The sequence below is a fragment of the Spinacia oleracea genome, chromosome 5, assembly GCF_020520425.1.
Source record: "Spinacia oleracea cultivar Varoflay chromosome 5, BTI_SOV_V1, whole genome shotgun sequence".
NCBI classification, from domain to species: Eukaryota; Viridiplantae; Streptophyta; class Magnoliopsida; order Caryophyllales; family Amaranthaceae; genus Spinacia; species Spinacia oleracea.
The window spans coordinates 74,749,408-74,761,953 of NC_079491.1; positions in this window are offsets into that span (position 1 = coordinate 74,749,408).

Consider the following 12,546-nt stretch of genomic DNA (forward strand, 5'->3'; position numbering starts at 1 on the left):
TGCCTCATGACCTGCCAATTCAAGAGCAATAAACTCAGATTCCATAGTAGACATAGCAGTACAAGATTGTTTACAAGATTTCCAAGACACAGCTCCACCCCCTAGGGTGAAAACATAACCACTGGTAGAGTTAATTTCATCATTGCCAGAAACCCAGTTAGCATCACAATAGCCTTCCAAAACTCCTGGAAACTTGGAGTAGTGCAAACTCCAATCCATGGTACCCTTAAGGTACCTGAGCAATCTCTTCAAAGCATCCCAATGTTCATGACTTGGGTTATGAGTATACCTGCTTAATCTACTCACAGAATAAGCAATGTCAGGTCTAGTGTAGTTCATCAGAAACATAACACTACCAATAATCTTAGCATATTCAGATTGGCTAACAGGATCACCATTATTTTTCCTTAAGTGGATGCTTGGATCATAGGGAGTCCTAACTGGATCGACGTCAAAAGAGTTAAATTTTTTAAGTAACTTTTCAACATAGTGAGCTTGGCTAAGACAAATGCCATTTGGAGTTCTCTTGATTTTCACTCCTAAAATCACATCTGCCTCACCCATATCTTTCATTTCAAACTTAGAACTTAGAAAACTTTTTGTCTCATTTACTCGATCCAAATTAGTCCCAAAAATTAACATATCATCCACATAAAGACAAATAATCACACAACCATCAGAATCATGCTTAGAGTAAACACAAGAATCACCTTCATTTACATGGAACCCATTACCTGTCATAGTCTTGTCAAATTTGTCATGCCATTGCTTTGGAGCTTGCTTAAGCCCATACAAGGACTTGACTAATTTGCAAACCTTATTCTCTTGACCAGGAACAACAAACCCTTCCGGTTGAACCATGTAAATTTCCTCATCCAAATCACCATTTAAAAATGCAGTTTTAACATCCATTTGATGCACAACAAGATCATGAATGCAAGCAAGAGCAATCAAAGTTCTAATAGTAGCAATTTTAGTGACAGGAGAATAAGTATCAAAATAATCAATACCATGCCTTTGGGTGAATCCCCTTACCACAATTCTAGCCTTATACTTGTCAATGGATCCAGTGGATTTCAATTTTTTCCTAAAGATCCATTTACAAGTAATGGGCTTGCAACCCCTAGGCAGATCAACCAACTCCCAAGTATTGTTACTTAGGATTGACTGAAGTTCACTATCTATTGCCTCTTTCCAAAACACTGCATCAACAGATTTCATAGCCTCTTCATAGGTCCTAGGATCATCTTCCAAAATAAAGACATAAACAAAGTCATCATCAATCAAGTAAGGTTCAGTTAAGAAAGCAGTAATAAAATCATCACCATAACTGGTTTCCTTTCTTGCCCTCTTGCTCCTCCTTGGCTCCAATTCAGAATTCACATCAGAGGTGGGAGGAGCAACAACAGGCATACTAGAAGAAGTGCTAGAAGAAGGCACATCATTGATACAAGATATTTTCAAAGGAAATACTGTTTCAAAAAACTCGGCATCTCTTGCCTCAATGATGTTACCACCTGCATAAGAATTGTTAGCACCTTTAACAAGAAAACGATATGCAGCACTTTGGTAAGCATAACCAATAAAAATACAATCAACCGTTTTAGGACCAATCTTGTCCCTTTTGAAGCTGGGTATAGCCACCTTTGCTAGACACCCCCACACTTTCAAATAACTTAGGTTAGGTGCACGACCCTTCCATATTTCGTATGGAGTCTTGTCTAGCTTCTTGTGAGGTACCCTGTTTAAAACATGACAAGCAGATAATATAGCTTCCCCCCACATGTTATCAGAAAACCCAGAACTAATAAGCATAGAATTCATCATGTTCTTCAATGTTCTGTTCTTCCTTTCAGCAATCCCGTTCTGCTCGGGTGTGTAGGGAGCCGTTGTCTCATGAATGATCCCATTCTGCTCACAAAATGCCTTAAGAGTGTTAGGGTCATATTCACCACCCCTATCACTCCTAAGTCTCTTGATCTTCCTATCAAGTTGGTTCTCCACTTCGGCCTTGTATTTGAGGAACATTTCCTCAGCCTCATCTTTTGACCTGAGAAGATAAACCATGGTGAATCTTGAGCAGTCATCAACAAAAGTAATATAATACCTTTTACCACCCCTGCTCTCATAATTTTTAAAATCCCCCAAGTCACTATGAACAAGCTCTAGTACTTTAGTTTGTCTATCTATTGATTTAAATGGCTTCTTTGCAAACTTGGCCTCAACACATACTTCACATTTTGCAAAACCAGTTTTAGAAAAACTGGGAATCAAGTTAAGTTGTTTAAGCCTTTTAATTGAAGCAATGTTAAGATGACCCAACCTTGCATGCCATAAATCAATAGACTCAGCAATATAAACAGAAGAAGTACTAGCATTCTTATTCATAATTTCAAGTTTGACATCAAGAGTAAATAAACCCCCATTACAGAAACCCTTTCCCACAAACTCCCCATTATGAGTAATAACAAGCCTATCAGAATCAAATGAAAGCTTCAATCCAGCCTTAATTAGCAAGCTACCAGAAATCAGGTTCCTACGCATTTCTGGAACATGCAACACATTGGTAAGAGTAATAAGTTTTCCAGAGGTAAGAGTGAGAACAATCTTCCCTTTGCCTTGAACAGTTGCAGAAGCTGAATTACCCATGAAGACATTTTCACCATCAGTTTTTTCGTAGGTAGTGAACATGTCTTTGTTGGTGCAGATATGTCTCGTTGCTCCAGTATCAACGATCCATTCAGCAACATTACCTGTCAAGTTAGCTTCTGAAACAACAGCAACAAAATGGTTAGGATTAGAAACTTCATTAGCTTCAGCAAGGTTGGCTTGGTTCTGATCCGACTTCTTCTTGGATCTGCAATCTACAGACTTGTGACCAGTTTTCCCACATTCAAAACACTTGCCCTTGAACTTATACTTCATTGGTTTCCCTTGAGGCTTGAAAGGACTTCCCTTTCCCTTAAACTTTTCAGAATATGCATGAGGCTTAGGTTCTACAAGGTTAGCCTTAGCAGACCCGGAAAACACAGATTGACCCTTATCCTTAATACGATTTTCCTCCTCAATTTTCAGGTGACCTACAAGCTCCTCTAAGGTAAGGTCCTTTTTCTTATGCATTAACTGATTACGAAAATCTTTCCAAGAGGGTGGGAGTTTCTCAATTAAAACTATAGCAAGGGTAATATCACAAATACTCAAACCCTCGGCAGCCATAGCAATGCAAATATTTTCATAAGCATGAATCTGATCAATAATTGGTTTATCATCTTGGACTTGAAAAGCTAACCACTTACTGACACAATAACGCTTAGTACCAGCATCATCAGTTCCATATTTCTTTTCTAATGCATCCCAAATATCCCTAGCATGATTAAACCCCATATAGATATCAAGCAAAGTATTCGACATATGATGCAGCAACATGCCCTTACATGTCCTATCATCTTTAGCAAATTTCAACTCAAAAGCATGCAATTCAGTTTCATCATCAGGTTCGACAACATCATCAAGCACATAAGCAATCTCAATTTGTTCTAAATAGAATCGCATCCTAACAGCCCAACGTTTATAATTCTTGCCATCAAGAGGTTCTAACTTAGACATATCAGGAATCATGAATTTGGAAGTCAAAGCCATAATAATCGTCTTTTAGATTGTTGCGATTAAAGCGAAAATTAGAACAAACTTATCTGATTCGATGAACTGAACGAAGAACAATTGTTGCGTCGTGGACACCCACTGTCCTAAAAGACGATTCCGCGCTACCTCCCGGTGCAGTAGAACAGAATGCGGTCGCCCTCCAGGATTAGCGCAACTCCGACGTTGTGTGCACTCACAAAGCCGGATGGAGTCAGAACGTATGCCCAAAACCGAGAGCAATTTTGTGTGAGAGTAAGAATGTGTTTTCGTATTTTGTGTGTATGATTTTCTGTGAGAAGGGAACTGAAACTCTGATTTAAATAATTAGAAGGAAAGCATTGTAACAGACAAAAACGGCTGAGGGAATGAATGTTGCAACAGCCAGAAAACGGTCAAAAACATTGATCATAGTAACGGACGTAATTAATGGCATTTAATCCAACGGTTACGTAATCAATACAGATTCCCGTAACAGTGACTTGCGCAAACCGGTCCAGTTACCAAAAAGAACAGGGTTGACCCACAAAACCCACCCCACGCCCGCGAACCGCATTCCCAAGAGCCCAAGTACCAAGTACCAAGGCCCAAGGCCCAAGGCCCAAGGCCCACGGCCCGCGGCCCGCGCCCGGCCCGGCGCGCGCGCGCGTGTGTGTGATGTGTCCACCCATACCATTCTCACACTTTCTTAAACAAGAGTTACACTCATTCCCCAATTAATAAACAAAAGGAATATGAAGAGTTTTTCCAATGTGGGACTCTTGAATTTTCACTCACCCTTTTTTCCTTTGTGTTTCCCAGTGAGAATTTCCAACAAATGCCATTACTTAATCCAAAACAATATTATAAGATCTTTGTAAATAGATCTTAGTACCCAGTATGTACTAAGTTTCGCCTTGGTCCATCATTGATGAATAATCTCAAATCTAAGTATTTAGCATTTGAATGTTATTTCACAATAGAGAGATATGTGTGTGATACACATAGGACCAATTAAGTTTTATGTACTCCCACTAAACTTCTTATATATCTATAAGAATCATGTACATTTTATGAAACTAAAATGCTTATTAGCTTCACTAAAATACATTTCTAATTCCCAATTGCTTGCTTAAATCTGTACTTAGATTTCATAAGTTAGCATTCCTTTTCAAGCATTTATTTGGATCCACAAATCCTATGACATACCATGTACATAGTTTATTCCAACATTTGATTGAGGAATACGTTTTGTCATCCAATTGCTATATGTACCAATATGCAATCATTTCTTGAATAATAGACTTGAGCATTACGATAATGCATGAGGTTTCAACACAATCCACACCGTGAATTTGCTTGTAACCTTTTAGCAACTAATCTAGCTTTGTGTTGTGAACACAATTTCATGTTTGATTGTTTTTATCCTTAAAACAAACTTGCAACCAATAGGTGTGAACCTATTCTTGCAAATCAACAAAATTTCAATTTTGTCATCAAAACATTGAGTATGTTTTATGGCCTCTAACCATTTAAAACATTTGAGTCTATATATGGCCTCTAACCATTTTAGGGAATCTGGGTTTCGTCATAGCTTTCTTACAGGTCACAAACTCATTAATCTACATGATAATAGTTTGACTGCAAGTTGTAGGTTTCTTCACTATCTAATAGAAGAATCTCATAGTTTCATTGACCAGAACTCTATGTTTCTTTACTATCTAATAGAAGAATCTCATAGTTTCAGTGATTTGAACTCTATGCCTACTTGGGTATAGAACATCAAACAATAGAATATCAATAGCCACTTGAAAGTCCTTTGAATATTCTGTTCTCCTTGAAGCACTTGTAAAGTCTTCTAAGAGATGTCTATTCTTTAAAGCCACTTCTAAAGTCCTTAAAGAATACGTGTTCGGATTTTCTAAAGAACTTCGAAAAGCCTCCGGAATGTCCGTTTATGTTTGTTGTTCGCCTCGAAGACTTTCGAGGTCTATTTTCTCCCACTTGTCATTTTGGAAACGAATCTCCAAAAGGACATCATTTCGAGCAAACAAACATTATGTTCTCAAAAATTCGTGGTAGAAACAATACCCTTGTGTCTCATTTGAATAAATCACAAAGAAATATATATCTATACTTGGGCCTTAGTTTGTTGAATAACAAACATTAAGCTCCCACTGAGTTTAGCAACTCTCTAGATATATATTATCGAAAAGATATTCTGAAATTTCTTTTCTATAGCTTTGACAAATTTAGTTTAGTTTGGTGGTAGTTGAGCATTTTGTTTTAGAAATTAAAGGAAAAGTCTTTATGATTCATCATTAATCGAATCAAGTACTAATTGACTTCGATTATTCCAACTAAGATATGACATATCTTATGGACCTAGATTGTGAAATTACAACACACAATCATTGATGATCATATTTGGTCTCAAGTAATCATCAACATGATCTAACCTAGATCTTTATGATTTCTTGCCAAGTGGATTTTATACTTCTGAATCTTTGAACTAGCCAAACAGATTCAACTTATATCACATTTGAGTAAATAAACCTATATTCACTCAAATCCATGTGAAATAATAAAGTCATAAAATCTTTCTTTAGCTTTGAACTCTATCGTCTAGGCGTTCTAACAATAGTTCATATTCTTTGTTACTTTCAACAAGTAAGACTAGCTTGTCTTAAGTTGATCTAGAAATCAACCAACTTTCAAAAGTCCATTAAAATAGAGCTTGTGAATGTTAACTTGTTGATATGGTCTAAGCAACAATGCCAAAGATTAGTGGAACTCAAATCAAGGGGTTGATTTGAACCTAGTAAAGTTTTTATTTAAAGAGTTGTTTGTTTTAATCAAGCATATTGACTCAACCCGTAAATGACCATTTCATTCAAATAAACAAACAAACATTGTTTTTGTTCTTCTGAATGTGAGTCTTTCTGTGTTTGAAAACAGAAATTTAGGTATGCTGATTATGGAACAAAATAGCCATTAAGTTCCAGCCTTTGAAAGGACTTAAAACAAACTAGATGACCCTACAACTAATGTAGCATTGCCATGCTTCATTTCCCACTTGTAGGTCATTAGTGTATCCTAGCTTCCATTGTTTGAGTTATTACCGAAGTAAGAACCTCAAGCGGTATATGATACCAAGGAAGTTTGATTCCTAGGTCACTTCTCTTTAAACATAAACTTATAGGTAGAAACGGAATTGTAAATTCCTGTCATCTGTTCCTTTGTTTTCCTATTTCTTGTACCCTTTCTTATAGTCTTAAGAATTGAATTCTTTAGTGTTGACTTTTATACTTTGTTAGACATGTCCAATGTCACCAACAAGGTTCTTTACCATTTTAATTTATGTTGAATATTTTGTTTCAACTAGATGATCTTACTAGAAGCTTCTAAAGTTCTCTAAGCATCGATCTATTCGAATGTCTAGGAACTAGACTCATTCGAGAATTAAATGGACAAAGATATTAGGTTGTTAACCATTGGTAAAGCTGAGCGTTTAAACTCAATGCTTTATGATCTCAAAACTACAGTGTATTTTGAATTCACAAGCACCAATTGGTTTGCCATTCGATTTTGATATTCGAAAACAACCATAAAAGTCATTAAAAGAAACGTACATTTAAATTGCTTATTTTCTCTCATTTCCGTGAATCGTTCTTGGATTCACTACCAATCGAGGAAATTTACTGTTACCTTTCTAAAAGGATTTATTGCAGTGCAAGATATTTAATTATAAACAATAATTAAAACATACATTGAAGCATGCAAAGTCTAAACATTTATCATGAATAATAACTTGAAATTAAAGCAACCATGCAATTCAAACAAGTTATTAGCATTTTATTCGATTTTATTGTTCCGACAGGTGTGAATAAAATGATTCCAAGACCCTAAAACCATTGAAGAATTAAGCACAGTTTGTCGACTCAATTCTAAAACATTTTAGGTAAGCAAAAGCCTTTTGCTAATAGTCTAGAAACTACTCTTGGTTGATAGGTACGTCTAAGAACTTATTAGGTAAACCTATCGATTTTGCCACGACATAAAAGGACTCTTTACTTATATCGTTGAGTTTCACCAAAACTAACATGTACTCACAATTATTTGTGTACCTTGCCCCTTTAGGACCAATAAGTAACACCTCGCTGAGCGAAAACTATTACTAGATTGATGTAAAGGATATCCAAGCAAGTGTATATTTTGGCATGGCACCTTTTAACTCAATTTTTAAGTTTGGAACTTAAGGCTCTTACTATGTTGGTTAGATTTTAAGTGAACTAAAATCTTTAATCATGCAACATAATCAAGCTTTTGATCTCATGCATTTTAAGACATATTTAAAAGCAATAAATAACTTAAAACATGCATAAGATAAATGTGATCTAGTATGGCCCGACTTCATCTTGAAGCTTTAACTTCAAAGTCCGTCTTGAAAATCTCCGTGGGAGGCACCATTTTCTTCAAATAGGATAAGTTATAATTAAAACTAATTACAACTATTTGATGGTACGCAGACCATATTTGAATTGAAAAACAACTTTGGTACTTTAGACCAATTACATTCAAATTAATGGTACGCAGACCATATTTTCTATCATATTTGGGCCATACTAGTCACTTCATAACCTGCAAAACAGTACATATACAATATATACCATTCACCCATTCATTATCATGAATGGCCCACATAGCTGGTTAGTAAAACACATTATGCATCACGTAAACATTTGCAGCAATTAATCAAGGGCACCAATAATCTACCAATTATTCAGTCCTTATTAATTCTAATCAAGTTGTTTTAACCTTAAGGATTTGTAGACCTAATCAAGAGTTTATGACTAAAAGGGCTCCCACTTAAACCAATAAATTCATATGCTTTACTAATTTTAAACATAAAAATGTATTTCTAGTCTAACCGGAAACATACAAATTTAATTAAAATTTAAAGCTCATATAAATTTATAATTGAATCCAAAAAGTTTAATTTAATTTCAGTCGTATTTAAATTAATTCATGATTTTAATTTTAGTAAAATAATTAGAATAAATAAAATTTATTATAATTACAATATTCAAATTTAAAATTCAAGCAAAAAATTTAAATTATTAATTTTAAAATTAATTAAAATTACGTAAACTGAAAATTTCAAATTAAAATTTCAAAACGATCTAATCGCAACGCAACAACCTTACGCATCGCACGCCCATGGGCCACACGCACACAGCCATCGCTGGCCATGTGCGCGCAGCCCATGCGCTGCGTCGCATAGCTGCTGCTGCTTTCCTTCGTAAGGCCTCATGCGAGCTGGTGCTCGCTGCGCGCGCGCCAGCGCTCGATGTGCGCGCTCGTCAGCGCTCGATTGATGCGAGCCAGCGCTCGATGCGCGCGCTCGCCAGCGCTTGCTATGTGCGAGCCAGCGCTCGCTACGCGAGGCATCGACGCTGGGCGCAGCACTCGTGGCACGCGAGCTTGCGCTCGCTGCGCGCGAGGCTGCGCGCGCTTGCGCGAGGCAGTGCGCGTTGTGGCGCAGCTCGCTTGCTGCCCACACGCGACTGCTGTGCCTTGCATTCGCCCATACCCATTCGTCCATTGCTCATAGCCCACGACACAAGGCAGGGATGCTGCCTTGTGCTCGTGCACCATGGCCTTGCTCATTGCATTCGTGCCGCATGGGCGACGAGCTCCCTTGCTCGTCGTCACATGCCCGCACTATACAACACCCCTTAAGGGTAACACGTAGCGTCCATTGCTTTGTGCGTGCAAGTTTTATGAGCGAATCGCATAAAATTTAAAAAATTTTTATTTAAAATTAATGAAAAATTAATAAATAATATTAATTTCATAATTTTAGGGCGAAAAATCGAAAATTTATTATTCAATTGATTTCCGATTAACATGGATTCAAGTCTAGGTCATAAAAATTTAAAATTTATCATAAATTTACAATTTTTATGGTGGTTTTTAATCATAGGTATCTAATTAAATTATAATTAATTATGAAAATCAAATTAATTCTAAATTATTCTAATTTTCAACAAATTAATCATAATTACAAATTAGATTGCATAATTAACAAGGCTAGGCATTCAAACTTGTTAAACATATACAGTAGGTCAATCAAAAATTCAAGATTTATCAACAAGAATCGCAAATATTTAATTTAACATCTTAAATTTACGAAATTTTGCATTCGAAAAACTAAAACCTCCGAAAAGTCATAGTTAGGCTTCGAATTTGAGAATTCTGGGTTCGGCAGAAAAATGTTATTTTTGTCAAAATTTTAGAATGCCCTTTACATGCGAAATTGACACAAAAATCACTCGATTTGGATGAGTAACGAAGAAACTGCCGAAAAACTGCGTACGTATAATTAAATAAACGCAATTTGCAATTAATTAACAATTACGAAAATTAATCACCCCTTTTAATTCTTGCAAATTTGTAATATTTAACCATGTTCATGCAATTTAGATTATGAAAATAATAAGAGGCTCGTGATACCACTGTTAGGTTATGATTCATATGACAATTCATAAATCATGCGGAAAAACCATAAAGCCAGGAAAACATATCATTTACACATAATCATTTAGCATAGTTTAGATGCATACTCTTTGTTGCGTGCCTTCCCTAGCTGCGCCCGAACCGAACAAGAACAAGTCTTTAGGACTCCAAGTGTCGTCCCTCCGTAGAAAGTCCACAGCACGTCCGGATCCGCCTTAAGATTGACCAACTAGAATCGCCCTTAAGGTACTATTATTTTCGGCACTTTTAGGTAATTGTGTGACTGAATTTTTCTCTCAAAAACTCACTTTGAATACTTGAAAACTCATTGTAAATATGTGACCCTAGGCACCTATTTATAGAGTTATGGAAAAGGATTTGGAATCCTATTAGGATACTAATTTATTTAATTATAATCCTACTAGGACTCTAATTAAATAAACTAAATCTTTTAGGATTAGATTTAATCATATGACGAATCCCGGTAGCCTTAGGATTCGAGTAACACACTTCGAGTAATACGCTAGCACCGCACGCAGGCCTTGCGGCCCACGCACAGCGCCAGCCCACTCGTCGCAGCCCCGCGCGCGCGCCCAAGCTTCGGCTGGGCCTGGCTTTTGCGCTGGGCCTGGTCGTATGCTTGGCGTGTGGTTGTTGCGCTTGGCTTGCTGGGCGATGGCCCGGCTTCGTGCTGGGCCTTCGTCTGGCAGGCCTCGTCCGATGCTAATTCGTACGATACGCTTCCGATTAAATTCTCGGTTCCGGAATTCATTTCCGATACGAACAATATTTAATATTTCCGATTCCGGAATCAATTTCCGTTTCGAACAAATATTTAATATTTCCGTTTCCGGAATTATATTCCGATTCCGATAATATTTCCGATTCTGACAATATTTCCGTTTCCGGCAATATTTCCGATTCCGGCAATATTTCCATTTCCGATAATATTTTCCGATGCGTACCATGTTTCCGTTTCCGGCAACATCTACGACTTGGATAATATTTATATTTCCGATACGATCCAATATTTGCGTTTCCGGCAATATCATCGTTTCCGGAGTATTCATTTCTTGCCTGTGACGATCTCAGCTCCCACTGAAACCAAGATCCGTCGATTCCGAATATCCATAGTTGGAGTATTTAATGCCATTAAATACTTGATCCGTTTACGTACTATTTGTGTGACCCTATGGGTTCAGTCAAGAGTAAGTTGTGGATTAATATCATTAATTCCACTCGAACTGAAGCGGCCTCTAGCTAGGCATTCAGCTCACTTGATCTCACTGAATTATTAACTTGTTAATTAATACTGAACCGCACTTATTAGACTTAACATAGAATGCATACTTGGACCAAGGGCATTATTTCCTTCACTACATGCTTTCCCACACAGTGCATGTAATCAGCAAAGCAGGTCCTCTCAAGTACTTGTTTGAAAAACCAGCTCTTAACGGACGATTATCCAGATGGTTGGTCATGCTAGCAGAATTCGATCTCAAATACACCCCGTAAAAGTCTATCAAGGGTTCAGCAGTCTCAGACTTCCTAGCCGACTGTCCCGTCGAGGCAGAAGAGGAGGATTGTGACTTACCCGACGAGCAAATCTTAATGACCAACGATGACAGTTGGTCGATGCACTTTTACGGAGCTTGAAATCAGAACGGATGTGGAGTTGGAGTAATTTTAGTAGCCCCGGACGGCACCCACATTCCGATATCAGCAAAACTGCAATTCAACGTCACAAACAATGCGGCAGAATATGAAGCATGCATTATGGGCCTGGAAGCCGCCTTAGCATTGGGTGTCCAGAAACATCGAGTCTACGGGGATTCCTCCCTAATCATCAATCAAATTTCCGGCAAATAGAAAGTAAGGAGTGAGAGCTTGGCTCCATACCAGTCCTATCTTGAGAAACTGTCTGAGCAGGTAGAAGAGCTTCACTACACATACCTCCCGAGAGAGGAGAATCAATTTTCCGATGCACTGGCAAAGCTGGCCTCAATGATCAACATTCCAAACGGCAAGGCTGAAATGCCACTTACAATTGAAACGCGTCAAGAAGCAGCATATGTCCATGCTATTGACGACATCGAGCCTGACAGAGAGGAACCTTGGTTTACAGACATTCAAAGGTATCTGCAAAATTATGAATATCCTCCACACTTTTCAAACAAGAATCAAAGGGCTTTACGACTACAATCAGCCAATTTCGTCATGGAAGGCGGCGTTCTATACAAGAGGTCCCCTAGCGGCCTTAATCTCCGATGTGTTGACAAACACGAAGCTCAAACAGTCATGGATACCGTACATGCCGGAGTCTATGGTACCCACATGAATGGGAAGATGTTGGCCCTCAAAGTCATCAGGGCTCGATATTACTGGACTACCCTCGAACGGGATTGCCAC